A 17,570-nucleotide genomic window follows, 5' to 3' on the forward strand; every position below is an offset into this window, starting at 1 on the left:
TTGTTTTGTCTTTGAAGGTACCCAAAAACTACAACAGAATTTCTTCCTAGAAAAATTTCCCAGATGGTGCCATGTCAAGTTCAAGCATTACTTGGACATACCAGATGTTAAGTTTGCAGTTTAGAAAGATGTTGCTACCACTGATAGCCACAATTAGAGAAATAAAAAGTGAGGAAACAGTTTCAGTAGACATGGGATTTTTCCACCTAAGTATTTATCAGTGAGCATACCCAGAAATAGCAGTTTTGGAAACTACAGTGTTTTAAAGCTATGAATCAATTTACTCTAACCAAATCTATTGAGAAAGATCACACATTTTGATTTGACAATAAAAGACTGAATTTTGGATGTTTGTGTTTCCTTTATTCTTAAAGTATGATTTCATGTTATTAGTGATGCTGTTTATGAGGCAAATAAGTTTTGAGTCTTTAGAAGAAAATTAATTTCATTCTGTTATCTTAGGTAGAGACTATAGATTCATTAGCATTTATATTTAGAAATTATTTGACTTCACTTAATAATCATAATCTGAAGTAGCTATGGAACACTTTAGAATATTGAGTAATGGTCAGGAATGATAATCAGTTTATAAAAATGATCCTACAAATAACCACACCCATGAAAAATCAGCCTTTATATTTTTAAAAGGAGACTTCTTTCTCTTGGGGAAAAACACAGTAAACTCAATATTCTTTACTTTTGGTACTGCACACATAGTAGCCTTGCTAAGCAGCTATCTTTAAGGATAGCAGGTGAATATGTCTAATAATTTCTCAGGTCTTTGGAGAAACTGGCATCCAATAGGAATGAGAAAGGCAAGGAGAACCAAGTGTAAAGACTTCTCGGAGTGACCCTTTAAGCTTTGTCTTAAGGAATGCTGCACCAACCCCTCCATGATCAGCCTCAGGCTAAATGAATACCCTCTATACCCTTAAACATAAAATGTAATAAATGTTTCTTGTGGGAAAACGACCTTTTTGTTATAGATTTCCTTTGCTTTTCAGAGGTATGTGAGGACTATAGGAAAACGACTTTGAAAAGCTAATTGAAATACCTTAAGAAAGTGGTGTAATTGCAAAGATTAATATTGTCTTATCAGTTTAATTATCAGTGAGAGCCAGTTTCTTGCGGTTCCTTCATAGGTCTGTTTGGTTCATTTCTGTTGAGTTCACTTCATATTTTTGTCAGAATTTTGTTTTATCGGTAGCTGACTTTGCAAATGATATATATATATTCTGACCATGGTCATTTAACCAGGAACCACACTGCATTCTAGGATGAAAGCACAGAACCCATCATCCAACAAAAACTGTAGAGACATTTTTAGGTTGGTGAAAAGAATTGTCAAGGATCGCATAAGAATCAAATGGAATTGACTAAGAAAGCATTAGAGTTCAGAGACCCTGACTTGCAAGAGTACTACCTTCAGGATCACTGTGTGGGTAAGTCTAGATTTTACCATTTACTGAAAGAGATATCTATAGCAGCCTAGTGTTTCCAGAACTGTCACACAGAAACACTTTTAACTGTTGACTCAGAAATGAAAGCTTTATTGGTATGCACTATTTTTCAGATAATTTGCATATTAGTATTAAAAGGCACAGAGTCCCTCCTTTTTTTCAAAAGACCAGTCTTCTTTCACTTTCACTTTCTTAAAAATTCATTAGTCACTACTCCAAATCCTTCTTAGATCCTTTACTTTTTTGTCCCTCATTTTCTAAGATCACTAGACCAGTCTGGAATATTACTGATTGGGTTTTACCTAGTTTGATCCTGTACCAGTTCCTCCATGGTCCTGGGAAAATGCATTTATTAGCAAATACAGAAGAATTACCCCACATAACTGACTTTTTTCATGATTTTAGATAAGCTATGTTACTATTATGATTAGTAGAATAAATATATAAGTGATCCAAATCCAAGTCTAGACCCTCTTATTACTTCTAGGCCCAAGACTGTTATACTAGCCTCTCTTCCAGTATCCAATTTTATCTCCTTATGAAGTTGTTGTATTGCTGGAAGTAAAGCATAGGTCCAGTCATGTCATTGTTGTTCATGAAGCATCTGTTCTCCATTACCATTAGGATAAGATATAAACTTTTCTATTTGGTCTTTAAAGACCTTTACACATTGGCTTCAGCTTATCTTTCCAGGCTAATTACAACATTACTTCCTCTCAGGAGCCCTACCCTTCCAACAAAGTGACCTAATGCTATCCATACACAGCATCTTTCCCTTTTCTGACAGCATGAGTCTTCCCTATGCCTAAGTGCTCTCCACCCCCTCACCTCTGCCTTTTTTAACCTTTGTCGTGGCTCATTTTAATTGCTACTTTCAAGATTCCTTTGTTGATTCCTCCATTAATTATTCGCACCATTACTCCACTTAATCATGGAACCCTATAATTATTCATCTGATCAGCATCCATTACAATTACTTATCTGTAAATGTGTCTCTTAAAAAAAGAGTGTAAGCTCCTTGAGGGCTAACACTATTTTGTATTTGTATCCTCCACTGCCTGGCACCTAGTAGGCATTTAATAATTATTTGTTGAGTTTTTGTACATGTTATTAAATGAGCCATGTATAAAAACCTTGGGTCTGGTTTTACAGAGATGTTACCTTATTTATTATTTTTAGTTAAAATTCATTCTTAAGAGAATGTCCCCTTGGAGTTTGATTTTTAATCATTAACCCACTGAGTAACTTAATTTAAACATTTTCTAAGAATACTAATAAGGCAAAAAGAAAGTATTCAAATACAGACTTCGATCACTATCAAAGATAGAAGGTGGGGATGCTGGACTAGATGAACTTTTAAAAGCTTCTCCAAATTTAGGTGTTTAATTGAACCCTAGGAACATTTATTAAACTTAACTTGCTATTTTTGCAAGACACAATCATGGATAAAAAGATAAAATCAAAAAAATCTTAACTCTCAGAGATCTTATATTCTGCTGGACATTACACCGTATACAAAGAAAACTAAATGTAACTTAAATTTAGTTTGAAGAAGGCACTAGAAAATGGAACTTGAGCTAAACTTTGAAGGAAGCTGAAGGATCCTAGGAAGCTTACTTAAGGAGGAAATGCTTTCCAGGCATATTGAAAAATGGCGTTGTATAAAAACTTGGAGGTAGTAGATAAGAATACTTGAGATCCTGAAGGATGGGGCTTTCTATAAGAAAAAAGCTGAGTTTTAATTTAGACCGCTTTGGTTAATTCATTTAATACAAATACAATTTCCTTGAGGAAGGAGAAATAATGATCTGGGACTTCATAGATAACTACAGCCAAGACTTGGATATGTTGATACGTGAAATGAATGACAAAACAAGGAAAGGTTGCTGAGTGATGGTGGCCAAGGAAGGTTAAGAAATACCAGCAAGAGTTTTGGAGTATATACTTCTTTCTTTTCCTGACCTAGTGTGGTGGAGGCCATGAGAAAAGGTACTCTCAGGACTGGAGAGGTTGGCTAGAGATTTGGTATATTCCGGGAGAAGCCAAGTTTCTTTGTGTGCTAGCAGATGAGAGGAGTGTGTCCCTTAAGATGAAGGGATATTAACAATAAAATAGTTCTGATAGACACAAGCAGGATATAGAGTTGGCCAAGGTAGGAGTGAAGAGAATGGATATGAGAACTTGAAGTGGCAGCAGGAAAAGGCAGCTGGGCAGGGCACCTCAAAGCACAGAGACTGTTAAGGAACTTCCTGGTAGTTCAATAGTTATTGGACTAAGAAGCAGCATTTGACCTGACTCATACCCTGAGAGGAAACATAGTGCTCTAGAAATAGCATTGAATTGGGATTATGCTGTGGGTTCTGCCACCTGCTATTTGCTTGATCCTGGAAAAGCACTTCAACTCACTGAGTTAATTTCTTCAAATGAGAGAATTGCATAGGTGACTTCTGATGTTCTTCTTACCTCTAAATCTGTCATCTTATGATTTTAGCAATTCTGTTACAAGGAGGATGGTATTAATTTTGTTCACTCTCAGGGACCAGGATTTAAAGGAGATCTGACCCATGAAAACCTGTTCATCAGGTCCGTGGGGTCCTATTGAATTCATATTCAAATTCTAGGGCCTTTGCTTTTTATATAGTTGGAACATGTCCTCCTTGTGGAGCATTTACTTACTTGACTTCTGGTCAGTACTGGTGCCTGAGGCCCTAGTTCTCAATTAAGTTCCTGTTTCCTAGGTCCTGGAGGAAGTCTGGTTTTTAACTGTTTTATGATTATACAAGGCTGAGGCATCTTTGCTTTGCTTATATGGTTTAGTGAAGCAGAGAAAATTAGGGACAGTTGGTTTAGGTTTCCAAAGCCAATCACAGGTCAAAGGAAGGACTGTCTACACCGTTTTTGTGATGATGACAGGACAGAGTAAATGTGGCAAAGTCTAGAACAAGGATGCTTCCTATCCCTAAGAGAGGTGGGATTAATTACCTTTCTCAGTTTTAGACCGTAATTGGGAAAGGAGAAATAGGAAGGGTGGGATCCTTGGTGTTAATGGAGAATCTCACCTACTTTGGTGCTCAGTAATAGTGGAGGACTGCATTATTGTGGTGACACAGAATAAGTGTGGCCTTTAAGCAGAGTAAATACATTAAGGCAGTAGATTGTAGGACTCTTGAGACCTGTAAAACCTGTTTCTAGGTGGGACTGACTGTTCTCACGTGTCTGGGAATTTGTTACTAATGAATGGTTGTAGTCTTTTTTAGTCATTTGGTACAGAGTTGTTATAGACTATAGGGCAGTAGGTCCCCAAGAGATATAGCCTTCAAATTCTGGCCCCAAGTGAGCAAGGGATGGGGCATATTCTCTTAATGGTCATGCATGCAGGTCAGCTGTGGTTTCTGACAAGGGTCACTACCAGCTGTTATTCTACTGTCAGGTGTGTTCTTTTGCTAAGTCAGTAGTCAAAATCTCTGTGAAATAATAATCGTAGGATAAGCCTGCCAAAAAATACCACTCTTCTGGAAAATGCTGAAAGTTTATTTGGGAAGTCTTGGGCTTCATCTGCATTTGCTCACTCATTTTGTGCAGATACAAATTGTCAGATTTTATGAAGCTGGAAGAGCTTGAAGTATGGGCTTAGGAATGAATTGTGTCTGTTATATGAGTAACAGTTAAATCCTGACTTATCGATAGACTTAGGCCACCAAGCGATGATTTTTCGCTGTATCAACTCATAAACACCATCTATTAATATGGAAGGGTGCTGATGTTTTCTGGGTGCAGCAGACATGTTGATCAGCTTCCTTCTGTGTTGGGAAGTGGTGTGAAAAGAAACTAAAAACATGGAACTCAGACTTGTTAGAGGGCCTAAAGTGCTAAATGGAGGCGTTTTGGATTTGGTACAGTGGGTAAAATGGAACCAAACCACTCTTAAACATGTGACATAACGGCAGCAGTTTGTGAAGTAGACTGATCTGATAAAAGGAAGCAGAAGATGAAAACGTATAGACTTCTGTGATGGAAACTACAGCTAGGTCGTTTCTGCATGAGCCTGAGTAGGGCCCAAGCATAGGGCAGGGGAAGAGGAAGGAACGAGAAGCCTGTGATTTCTAAGGCTCAGAAATATCACTGTAAAAAAACAAAAACTTAGGTCTAAATCATAGGTTGTGCTTGAGGATATTTATGCAGTTATCTGTTACCTTCTGCAGGGATGGTAGAGTGGCTAAGTATCTCATAGTTTTTAGACTGTCTGCCAATATTAATTTAACTGATTGTACTCTAAATATATAATTCTTTTCCAGTGGTCACTGAATGTTACTACTTAAGCATATCCTTATTGATATTCTCTCTACAAGTGAAACCAGAAGATAAAAGTTACAGATCAATGGAAGGATAGTGCTCAGTATCTCCTTGAAAAAATAAAGGAGTTGGAGTTGTGCTCAGATGCAAAAAGAAACGTCATTTCATGGAAAACTTGAAAGTCTCACCTTGCAGTTCTTATGGAGAACATAAGAAAAAGAGAAAACCACAAAAATATAGCTTATATGCCAATGTCTGTGGTAGAGGATGAAGAAGTAAAGGCATTATTTAAAAGATTGATAGCATTTTTCACATTATAACATACATCAATATTTGGTGACTTCAAAGCAAAACTTGGCACAAGTGAGGAAAGTAAGAAATATGGTAAAACATGTAATTGGGGATCAAGCCATGAAAGAAGCCAAAGAATTGTAGATTATTCATGTCTGTGTATCATGAATATGTCCTTCAAGAAGAGAGCTGGAAGATGCTGGATATAACAAATGCCAAACAATATCACACAAGATGAAATTGATTTTAATACAGTCAATTAGCATTTATTAAGTGCTTATTATGTGTCATGCATTGTCTTAAGGGCAGGCAGGAAATGTCTTATTTCCACTGCGAGAGTAATTTTGGAATCAACTCTATATGTATAGATACATCATTGAGTAATTAGAAAGGGGTAAAAAACCAATACCAAATTAGAAGAAAAAATAAGAATGGGAAGACATATAGCATTACAATTAGAATCTTTTTAACAAGCTTGTGACTCCCCAAATGACATATATAAAGTCAATCTATTGACCCTAACTTTTTTTTTGGTAGAAAAAAATGACTCATACAAAAGAGTTGGCCCACAGTGAGGTTAAAAGTATCAAAACTGCCTTAGCTAGGAAATGCTTGATTTCTTTTCCACAGCTAGAATTGTGGCAGCCAAAGACCCATGCTGGGTTGTAAACATTAAGATTGAAGACTGGTAGTGAAAATTAGTTGAGAGGAAAACAAACTTGTAAAATGATATCTGTCCTGAAAGAATATGTAAGTGAAATCACAAGGACAGCAAACAGGTAGAAAGTGAAACTTAAGCTGGGGTTTCTATGGTGCTAAGTTTTCATTAGCTATGATAGTGAATTTCACTGCTTCCTATCCTGCTGTACTATATTAGGAGCTGGCAGTAATAATTTAGAAGATGAGATCAGGAAGTGTAATTTAATCTGACCAAATAAACATGGAAGAAATCCACACTGGCAGTAACAAAATTTAAGGACACTTGGATTGATTGTCAGGATATTCCAAAGAGAGAAAGCTCCCAAAAGAATAGAAAAACTCCCTGAAAACAGCATCCAAGAAAGTATTAATAAGTAGTGAGTCATATGTCTATTATTTCTGTAACATCTTTTTAGGAATTGCTTCTAATCAAGACTTTTCCTTGATAAAATAGGAGAAGAGGGCATTCAGATGATTGTGTACAGCAGACCACATCTAACATAGTCACACTTGACTGAGAGGCAAATCTGTTGTAGATTACACAAAAGCATCGGATTTGTTAGAATAAAAAGTAGCATTAAAAGCTGTCCTCAAACAAGATGTTAGTCCATGAATATGCTGAGATTATACTTGATTCTATGACAGATGTTCCTATGAAAATAACTATTCTGCAACTATGGGGTATCAATATTGAATGAGGCATAAAACATGGAGATGAGATTTTTAAATGTTTACCATTGCAACAGAGATGGTACTTTGTGAAATTTAAAGATTGCTTAATAATGTTGACCTTTACAAATGTCCCATTTTATTAGAAGTAATAACTGCCCCTGAGTCCCTGGAAATCATGCGACTTCAATGTTTTTCACGATTATTTCATTGAAGATTGGAAAGTTAGCAAAATATTCATAGCACACTTTTGGTGTTGGCAAAGCAGATACCCATCTATTGGCAAATCGTGTACATGAACGTAATGTAATTATACTATGCCATAAAAAATGATGAAGATGATAAATTAAGAATATGACGGGAAGACCTCATGTCATCATGCAGAGTAAAGTAGATAGAACCAAGAAGATGTTATATGACTATAGCAGTGTATCAATAAAACCAGCTGATGATAAGAACCAAGCTTGATCCTGGAGAATAGTGAGAAAATGGACCTTCTCTTCTTTGCAGGAATAGGAGACTATGACAATATTAAATCATTGTTAGATTGCTTACATGTGGGTTGTTTGAACTTTTTTTTTCTGTTTAAATTTTTGTCATAGGGATGGCTTACTGAGTTTTAAAGGGGAGTGAGATATATTCAGAAGTAAATGTGATCTAAAAATAAAAGATCATGAAAATTATTTTTTTTACTTTCAAAAGAGTTAGGAAGTGATTCACCATCCCCACAGGAAAAATAAAGTTATTGATGACTGCTTAGTCTTTATGTTGCCTAGGTTATGACGTATAATTGGTCAGGCAACTTAATAGGTTAGTCCATTAATACATATGTATTGGGCAAGTACTACAGTTGAATAATGAGATGGGCAAGTCCAGGAAGAGGAAATTGAACTGGACTAAATTAGAGAAATTATTCAATGTTTAATGATCATTCTTCCAGCAGTACTAAAGGTGATACTGTATAGAATCTTAGACTATCAGATTCTCAAAAGAAACACAATTTCTGGTGATTCAAAAGATAATGAACATTTTAGGTATAAACAGGCTGCAATGTGTTACCAATGTGATGACTTTCATTGATATAATTGTTAAAAGACATCATGAAGGATATGTCTGACTGGGAAAGAAAGAGTGACCATAGAGCAAGAAACAAAGCGTGACATGGATAGCCAAATGTTCTGCTGGCATCCACGAAATAATAAAAGAACCAAAGTTACACCTATCTCATTCAAAATCCTTGGATAAAAGTCACACAGGATGAAGAGGCATGGGTGGATTATGACATGTATAATTAGAGTCAGTCTAATGAGATCTGCTGAGTTTAGGAGTTGAGATTATCATTAAACATCAGCTGTGTGCAAGGCAGTCATGGGCGTTGGGATACAAAGAAAAAAATAGTCTCAAGGAGCTTCAGTTCTACTCTAAGTATAAAATATCTATGGGTAATCACTAAGCATAGACCTTGTCGTGAAACAAGCAGTGTTTTTGAAGTATACTGCTGTTTTCTGTATATTAGTGAAAGTATGCTTCTTATACAACTATACTTTAGACTTAATAGTTGGAGAAACAAAGTAATGTATATATACTTCTCTCTGGCACATACATAATTATAAGTCGCAGAGGTCCTTGTACCCATGGAAGGAAAGAACAGCACTGTTCACAGGAGAAAGTCATAGAAAAGGCAGCGAAAGTTACAGCCTTGAAGACTTATAGGCCTTCAGATAAATGAATTAGGCATAATAGTTTTCACATTGTATAAGATGTGAAGTAAAACAGGGATGAAGTTAATAATGCCTAGAGAAAGGAAGTGATGCTTTGCTCTCTTTGCTTATAAATATAGATGCCATGTGTAGTCTTTACTAAGGAATATAAATCCGGCAGTGATACAAGGAAGGAAAACAAAAACAAGCAATCTTTCAGTTATGTATCATACATGATCCTGGGAATTGATGAAAAATTTCTGCTAGTTGTATTGTGTGATGACCTCGGTGGTCTAATTTAAAATAGGCCAGGGAAACTTGCAGAATTAGTACTAGATTGTCCTGTTCATGTTTTCATTATGGTTCCAAGCTAGCCATCTAATGTAAATGCCTTTGTCCTTAAAAACAAAATACCTACTCTGTTATTTTGACTTTTGAAGAATTATAGAAGCTAATAAAATGGACAAGTCTACCTGGAAATGCTTTGGCTAAAGTAAATTCAACAAATATTAAGAACTTTCAGTTACAACATTGCAGTAGGTACTGGAACAAAATGAAGCATTCCCTATTCTCAAGTAGTTTATATTTTACTGTGGGGAATAGGATAAGGATAATGATGTAGTAGAGGGAATGCTGCATCTGAAGTCAGAAGACCTGAGTTCAAATTTTGCCTTTATCACTTATCACCTATTATTACCTATGTAATTTTAAACAAGTTCCTTTGACCTCAGGCTCCTCATATCTAAAGAGGAGGCATTAACTACGTAATCTCTAAGGCCCTTTCCAGTATAAAGCTATGATTTAAATCAAAAGACAGGTAAATATTAGGAAAGTGGAGAACAAGAAAAATGCTAACAATATGAGATTATCAGAGATGGCTTTTTTGGAGGATATAACAACTGAGCCCTGAAGGGAGCTGAAGATTCTAAGAAGTAGAGGGGGTGGCTAGGTGGTGCAGTGGCTAGAACCCTGAACCTGGATTAAGGAAGATCAGAGTTTGGATCTAGCCTCAGACTCCTATTAGGTGATCCTGGGCAGGACACTTAACCTCATTTTTCTCAGCTATTAAATGAGGGTAACACCTTCCTCCCAAATTTGTTGTGAGGACCAAATGAGAATAACAAATATTTAGCACACTTCCTGACACGTAATAGTTGCTTTACAAATACTGGGTATTATTAGGAAATGGGTCATTACAGGTTTGGGGTAAAACTTATAAAGGAATGCAGAGGAGATGGAAGATAGTACATGAAGTTTAGTTCTGTAAAATAAGGCTAGAAACAGAGATTGGAGCTGAATTTACAGGTCTTAAATGCCAAGTTGAGGAGTTTGTCTTTTAGGAGTATTATGCACGAGAGGCAGTAGGTAGACGCTAAAGAATTTTTTGGAGCAGGGAAGTAGTATGCTTAGATCCATGACTTGCGGAAATTTTTTAGGTATGGGAAAAAGTAGAAAGTAGTTGAATCAAATAGACTTGGAATAGTTTAAGAGGAGAGGTGATCTGGGCATGTGATCTAGGATGGTGATTACATGGGTTAAAAAAATAAATGCAAGAGATATTGTTAAGATAGATTTGATAAGGGATGTGATTGATTAGACATGGAGGCAGTGAGTGAGAAGAGTCAAGGATCTGCATTTCAAACCTGAAAGGATGGTGATACCTTCCACAGAAGTAAGGAAGTTTGGAGGTCTGTTGGTTTAGATGGGGAGGTTAATGAGTTCTACTTTGAAAAGTACAGAAATCCCTCCTTTCCACACTGTTACCTGGGGAAAGTTCATCTAGCTCAAATGCTGCATCTTATATAAAACCTTTTCTGACTTTCTCATCCACAATTGAGCTGAGAAAAAAATTCTTTGGACTAGAAAATGGATATAACTGAAGTAATGGTTACTGTTCTTGTGTGACTTATTAACTAGTTTGGAAGAGAAAAGACTAGGTCATGTCTTTGAGATCTTATATAGTCATGTGATTTTTCTCATTAAATATTTATGGTTTAGTTTGATTAAATTACTGTCAAATACCAAATTGCACCACAGTGGTGTTCACATTAGAGGTGTTAAATATTGATTTATTATTAATGTCTTAGGTAATGGCATGGCAGTTTTCAAACTGCTCAACCCTTTCATTAAATCATTGTCTTTTAAATTTGAACCTATGATTTTTTTGGGTAAGGGGAACTTCCAGTGTAGAAACTTCCTCTACCAATATAGATCAGAAATTCTCTTATAATACATAGTTTTAAAGAGTTGGCTATGACAGAGAAGTTAAGTGACTCGTCCGTGATTTCACAGCAGCGTGTAGCAGAGGTAGGACTCTGAACCCAGATCTTCAATACTCTAAGGCTGGTCCTTCATGACAACTGTTAACATCTCAGAATTGATAGAGATGGATGCAATGATCATCCTTTATGCCCAACATCCTAGTTATGCCTAAATCTTCTAAATTGGCACTTAATTTTACCGTTATGTTTTGAGTTAACCCGTGTTTGTGTATATACACATACATGTATGTATATGTATTTTTTATTGCAAAGAACAGTAGTATTGAGACTCAGATTGTTGTATTATTGTCAATCTAAGTATAAAAATAATCTTCAAAGAATATCACTGCTATTTTGATGTTGTTATAACAAGACTGACCATGTAAGACTTGTTTATCACTACAAGGAAAGGTCACAATCTTTTATTACTTTGGTGCCATATTTATTGATAAGGTCAGGAATAGGATTAAGTAGAAGACAGTGACCTTCCCCCCTATCCCGCTTAGATTGTTTTGTGTTTTTACTTCATATGTATTGTAAAAGTAAACCTGTTGGGTTTCTTAAAAGACAGCAAAGAATCAGACCAATATAGCTCTTTGGAATTTTCCATGGCAGAACTCAGAAATTAATTTGGGAGTATAATAACCCCAATTGGAATCAATTCCTGGCAGCAGGAGTTCTCACCCTAAGAGTGAAATCTGATATAACCAACCAAGCCCTAGACCATAAAGTTTTATTTAAAAATAGACTTGAACTGGTGGGCTTTAGCTTTTTTAGCTAGAGTGATTCTGCCCTACGTTCTAAAGAGCTTGGCAGTTGGAGTAAAGAAAGTCCAACTGGAGGTAAAAGGCTCTTAGCCAAGACTGAAATGAACAAAATTGGTAACTCCCTAAGGGAAAAGCTAAGAAGCATTTTTCTTAGGGAAAGACATTGGTGGGCCCTGACTGAGTGAAAGACTATTGCTTTTCTAAAACAGTTTTTTAAAAATGCTGGAGCCTATTCTCACAAGGAAGAAATAGTGCTGTAGCACGAACTTGAGCTGATGAGAAGATATGGAAATACAGAGAGGCTCTGCAGCTAGCCACATGCTCATGGAGATGTGCATGGTGGGAGCTAGTGAAGACAAGGCATTTGGTGGAGACAGATTGTTCAAGGGAGCATTTTTTGACGGAGATAATGCATCCAGCAGAAGAATATCTAGAGGAGACCAAGGGAGAGCAGCCCCAGTGAGAGCAGCACAGTGGCATCACCAGAAGACATAGGCAGCAGCCCTACAGCATCCAAGGTGTGAGTTGCCCCTACATACTTTTGCCCCCAAACTTCCCACACATGCATCTTTCCATATGTACTCTCAGGCCCTGTATGTTCAATATGTGTGTTCTCTAAATGCATCCACTGTTCTCACCAATGATATGTGTACTTGTTGGAGAATGTGCCCATTTCCCTAAGGGAAAATGTTTTATTGTTACTTTCTTACTGTTGTTTTATTAAATGTCCTTGTTTTGAACTACTTGTGTCCTCTGGCTGACTTAAAAGTAAGCACATCAGAAGAGGTTAGTAAGTAATGGTTTTAGTGGATTTGGACACAGAGTATCTTGAACCTGGTCACTCTTTTCAAGGGGGTTTGCCTTGTGAATTAGAGGGTCCTCCCAGACACGAAGTAAAAGTAAACTTTTCTAGTCCGGCTATCATGTAACCTCAGAAAAACTATATAAAGTTTTAATTCTTTAAAATACTTTCATTTTTAAACTCATTTCAAATGCATATAAAAATAATATATCTGACTCAAGATAGCAAGCAATCACTGAAGAGTGTCAAGAAATCTAGAAGCTGAGGAACTACAAGAAGATAAAGTTCAAAATTGGAATATTGAGTTAGAAAATGTTTATTATGCATTGAAGACATCCAGTTTGGTCCAAATATAAAATTTAGTCATATGGTGTCAGCTGCCCTAACTGATAAGTGTTAATTGTTGAATAATATGAAATGTTATAGATTGGTAGAATTTGCTAATTGGTAAGGACATTTCCTTTAAAAAAAAACAACACATTTTTAGCTAAGAACAATTGGCAATCTGAAAAAAAAAGCAGAAATAAATAAAGATCACACTAAATAAAACATGTAGTCAGTGAGTTAATTTCATAAAAATAGTAAAAATTTAGTTAATGGTTAATTTAGTTAATAGTTTAGTTAATAATAAAATTTAGTTAATTATTTGCTTATAATGATTTCACATAATCCATCATAGATAATGCAAGATTTTTATTAACTGAGACCAATTGCAAAAGTTTTTTCATGGCAACATTCTTCACCCACTGTATTGTCAATGAATTGAAAGAAATTTTTTTCATATAATTTATTGTTAGGATCCCTTTTTTGGCATAACATTCATCAGAGGAGATATGACCAGAAATCCCTCAACCTTCTGCCCTAAGGGATTGTTTACAACATTCTGAGTATGATTTTCTGCCTGTAATATATAATATGAAAGTTTGTGTTTGCACATATGTAACATACTTTTCTATGCCTGATACATTAGGATGAAATGTTACCTGTATTGATTCATACAATCACACCCAATATTGTAAATTGCTTCCCTGAGACTAAAGTGTCTGGAAAAACTGCCAGTCTCAGGGTTGCCCCCTGACCACCTGTAATAGATAATAGCATTTCAGAGGGACATATCCTTCTAAAGATCTCTCCTACTCCTATTCTCATGGCCTCATGAAGATAAATATTCCTTACCATTCACAAGGCAGAAATTATACTCTAGGTGAATTTGCAAAGCTGGTTTAGGAAATGTTCCATTGTTATTGTTGAATTTTTTAAAAAAATGCCGTTTCTTGTGTTTTGGGTATACCTTGTCAGAAATATTTTTATTAATTAAATTTCTGATCTAAGAATTTTTCTGGTAAAGACAGAAATGGCCAAACTGTCAAAGTCTCTCCACATCTGTAGTTCCCACATTTCTCAACACAAGTAATTTTGAAGTTACAATTTATAGGTTTCCTGAATAAATAAAATTTGACAGTCAAGACTTAGAAAATATCCAAAGTGTAGGTTATAGTTTAGTTAACAGTTTGCTTCATCAAACAGAAAAATAGACACTTACCATTTAGTATTCCCTTGGAGAATCATCTTCCTAAAACTATTCACTTCTTCTTTGATCAGTGTCCCTTCAAGGTCTCCTTTGCAGACGTTTGAAGGTGAATTCAAGAGCAGAGTAAAGCCGAGGTGGTGGCGTAGCAGGAGGAAGGATAACAAGTTCTCCCTCAAAACTCCCAAATGTTCCAGAAAATCTGCTGTGTTGAATCCTGATCAGAAAATCCAAGAAAAAAGTCACCGTGGACCATGTTTCTAGTCAAGGTCAGCATCGGGAGAGACAAAATATGTGAACTCTGAGGACTTTCAGGGCCAAAGCTGAAGTAGTAGTTCCTGAGACAATATGACACTCAATATTCCCAATAAAGCAACAGCAAGACCATAGCAGACATTACTCCATGAGCGCAGAGTGTGGCCCTAACATAAGGCAGGAAGTCAGTAAGTGGGCTGGAAGAATGAGCAAAAAACAATCCCATTTAAAACAGCTTATTATGGTAATAGGGATGCTCCAACTCAGGGGAAGAGAATAACTCCAAAGTATCAACAAGCAGATTCTGCAAGAGAAATGTAGCTTGGTCACACATTCAACTAGAATTTCCAGGAGAGGTGAAGCAAGAGTTTAAAACAAGTTAGAAAATGTTTTTATAAATAAAATGAGAACATTAGAGGAAGAAATTGGAAAAGAAATTAGAGCTATTGAAGAGAAAATTGCCATGTGAATTTACAGTTTTACATAAGATGTTAAGCCCTCAGCCAAACTCTGAAAATTAGAATGCACTAAATAGAAGCCAATGGCTCCACGAAATATATATAAAAAAAATTAAAGACAAAAAAGTGGAAAAGAAGATTTAAGTATTTCAAACAAAAACAGTTGATCTAAAAAATAGATTGAGGAGAAAAAATTTTAAGAGTCACTCTACTACTTGAAAGCCATGACCAAAGCCAGACGTCTAGACATCATTTTTTTTAAATGTTAAAACTGATGTACTAGGGGAAACTGAAAGAATGCCATAGTCACCTCCTGAAATTCCAGAATGAAAACTCAAAAACTTTTAATAGCAAAAATCCAGAGCTTCCAGGTTAAGGCAAAAGTACTTCAAATAGTCAGAAAGAGAGAAAATTAGAGGAACAAGAAACCGTTATCAGTCATACACTATTTAGCAGCCACTGCTGTAAAAGATCAGAGAGTTTGGAATACAATATTCCAAAAGCCAAAGGTTTCAGGCTTAACAGCGAAAAATAACTTACCCAACAAAACTGAATATAATCTTAGAGGGAAAAAAATGGATCTTTAATATAATAGAGCATTTCTCATCAAAAGACCAGAACTTACAGAAACTGAGGGGCAAACACAGGAGTGAAGAGAAACATAAAAAAGGTCAAAGGACTAAAGATTAACTGTTTACATTCCAATATGGGAAAACGTGTCTTGAATGAAGGTCAGGTGGTGGTTGTATTGTGTCTTGATCTTAAAAAGATGGAGAGGGAAGAAAAATATATTAGAGAAGAAAGAGGAAGGTTAGGGGAAATTATCTCAAGTAATTGGGGTGCATAAGTGCAAATCTATGTAAACACAGGAAGGACAGTGTAGTGAGTGATACTTCAATCTCTTGTCTGAATTTGCTAAACAGAGTTGAGTATAGAGTTACATTTTATATAACAGAAAAATAGGGGAGAAGGGAAAAGAGGCAGAGAGAGAGCATATTAAGGGAGGGATTATTCCTAAGCAAAACAAAATTTAAGAAGACTGCAAAGATATTCATAGCTCTTTTCACAGTGCCAAAAAATTGGAAAATGAGGGGCTCCCATCATTTGGGGAATGACAACATGTTAGTATATAGGTGTGATGCAATAGCAGTTTTACTTGACTTCATACTTAAGCAAAGGGTTTGTTTTTCTCTCTTCCATGGGGAGAGAAGAATTTTCACTAATTAAAAAAAACCTACTAGCTATTCTCTACAATAAATCATATTCCTTCTACCACTTCAGTGACCTCATATGCTATATAATTTAAATATATTCGCTTCTCCTTTCTTGCCTTTCAGAATTCGTTATCTTCCTTCAAGTCTCAGCTCATGTGCCACCTTTTCTGCTAAGCCTTTCCTGGTCCCCCACCTCTGGATTGTTAATGTGTTCACCCTCCCCAGGGTCCTTAATAAGGACCTTAACAGGTCCTTAATAAATTTTTTTTAATTTGAATCACATAAAGTTGTAGAATTTCATCCAGGTGAAATGAATGAGTGAAGATAATAGCTTTCTCCTCCCTCTTCCCCTCACCAAAGAATCTAAGAGTTAAAGGGGACTTTAGAAACTATTTAACCCAACTTGTTCTAGGAGTCCCCTTTACAAGAATCCCAACAAATAGTCATCAAGCATTTGCTTATGATCCCCGGGCACATCTAATGAAATGTATCTCCTTACCCACAGTAGACAGTAAATATTCTGCTGGAGTAGAATGTTGTATATATGATCAGATGTAGTCATTATGTTTGGTGGTTTTACTTATTTTTCTTTGTTATAAAGGAGGATTCATTTGGGTAGGAGAGGGAGAATAGGGAGAGTGTTTCCAGAAATGAGTGATGTAAAAATAAAAGACATTGATAAAACATTTTTAAAAAGGCAATAATAGAAGAGTGGTTCTTTCCTGGACTAATAAAAACACACAGAGATTTGTCCTTATATAAGTAATTCTGGGCTGGCGCTGACTTTGGTAAGTGCACTGATACTTTAGATTCAGCGTTGGAACTAAAAGAGACACTTCTAGATCTCTGTGGTTTCTTTGTACTCTGTATTGTCTTCTATTTAAGATTGTAAGCTCCTTGAAGACAGGGACTGCTTTTGTTTGTATTTGTATCCCCAACTTAGCACAGGTCTTGACCCTTAGTAGGAGATTAATAAATGTTTATTGATTGATAACTCAGCTGACTAGGAAGTGACACAAAAGGCACACAAAGCCTTTAATCCCTTGAGCCAATTAAGTGTTGAGGGTAGTTTCATTACTTTTTACCGAAAAACACTCTGACTTGAAGGAGGGAAGGAAAGATCTAGAATATTGCTTCCACTAGACAGACCAATGTTAGATAGTTGGACCCCTG

At 36.0% G+C, this 17,570-nt stretch overlaps 1 protein-coding gene across 4 annotated transcripts in view; it reads left to right on the top strand.

The window, feature by feature from the left end:
* ZDBF2 (zinc finger DBF-type containing 2) overlaps positions 1 to 17,570 on the top strand; it is a 103,343-nt gene that overhangs the window by 70,181 nt on the left and 15,592 nt on the right. The window contains exons 11-12 of one of the 4 annotated variants that reach the window (XR_011968856.1): positions 1,277 to 1,442; positions 5,756 to 12,880. The exons of 1 other annotated variant lie outside the window; for it this stretch is intronic. The gene's annotated coding sequence lies outside the window, so the exon portion shown is untranslated. Of the gene's footprint in view, positions 1 to 17; positions 103 to 1,276; positions 1,443 to 5,755; positions 12,881 to 17,570 lie in introns of those variants that run through there. 2 more of the 4 variants (XR_011968857.1, XM_072617373.1) reach the window with 2 other exon arrangements.

This window comes from Notamacropus eugenii, chromosome 6 (genome assembly GCF_028372415.1).
Source record: "Notamacropus eugenii isolate mMacEug1 chromosome 6, mMacEug1.pri_v2, whole genome shotgun sequence".
NCBI classification, from domain to species: domain Eukaryota; kingdom Metazoa; phylum Chordata; class Mammalia; order Diprotodontia; family Macropodidae; genus Notamacropus; species Notamacropus eugenii.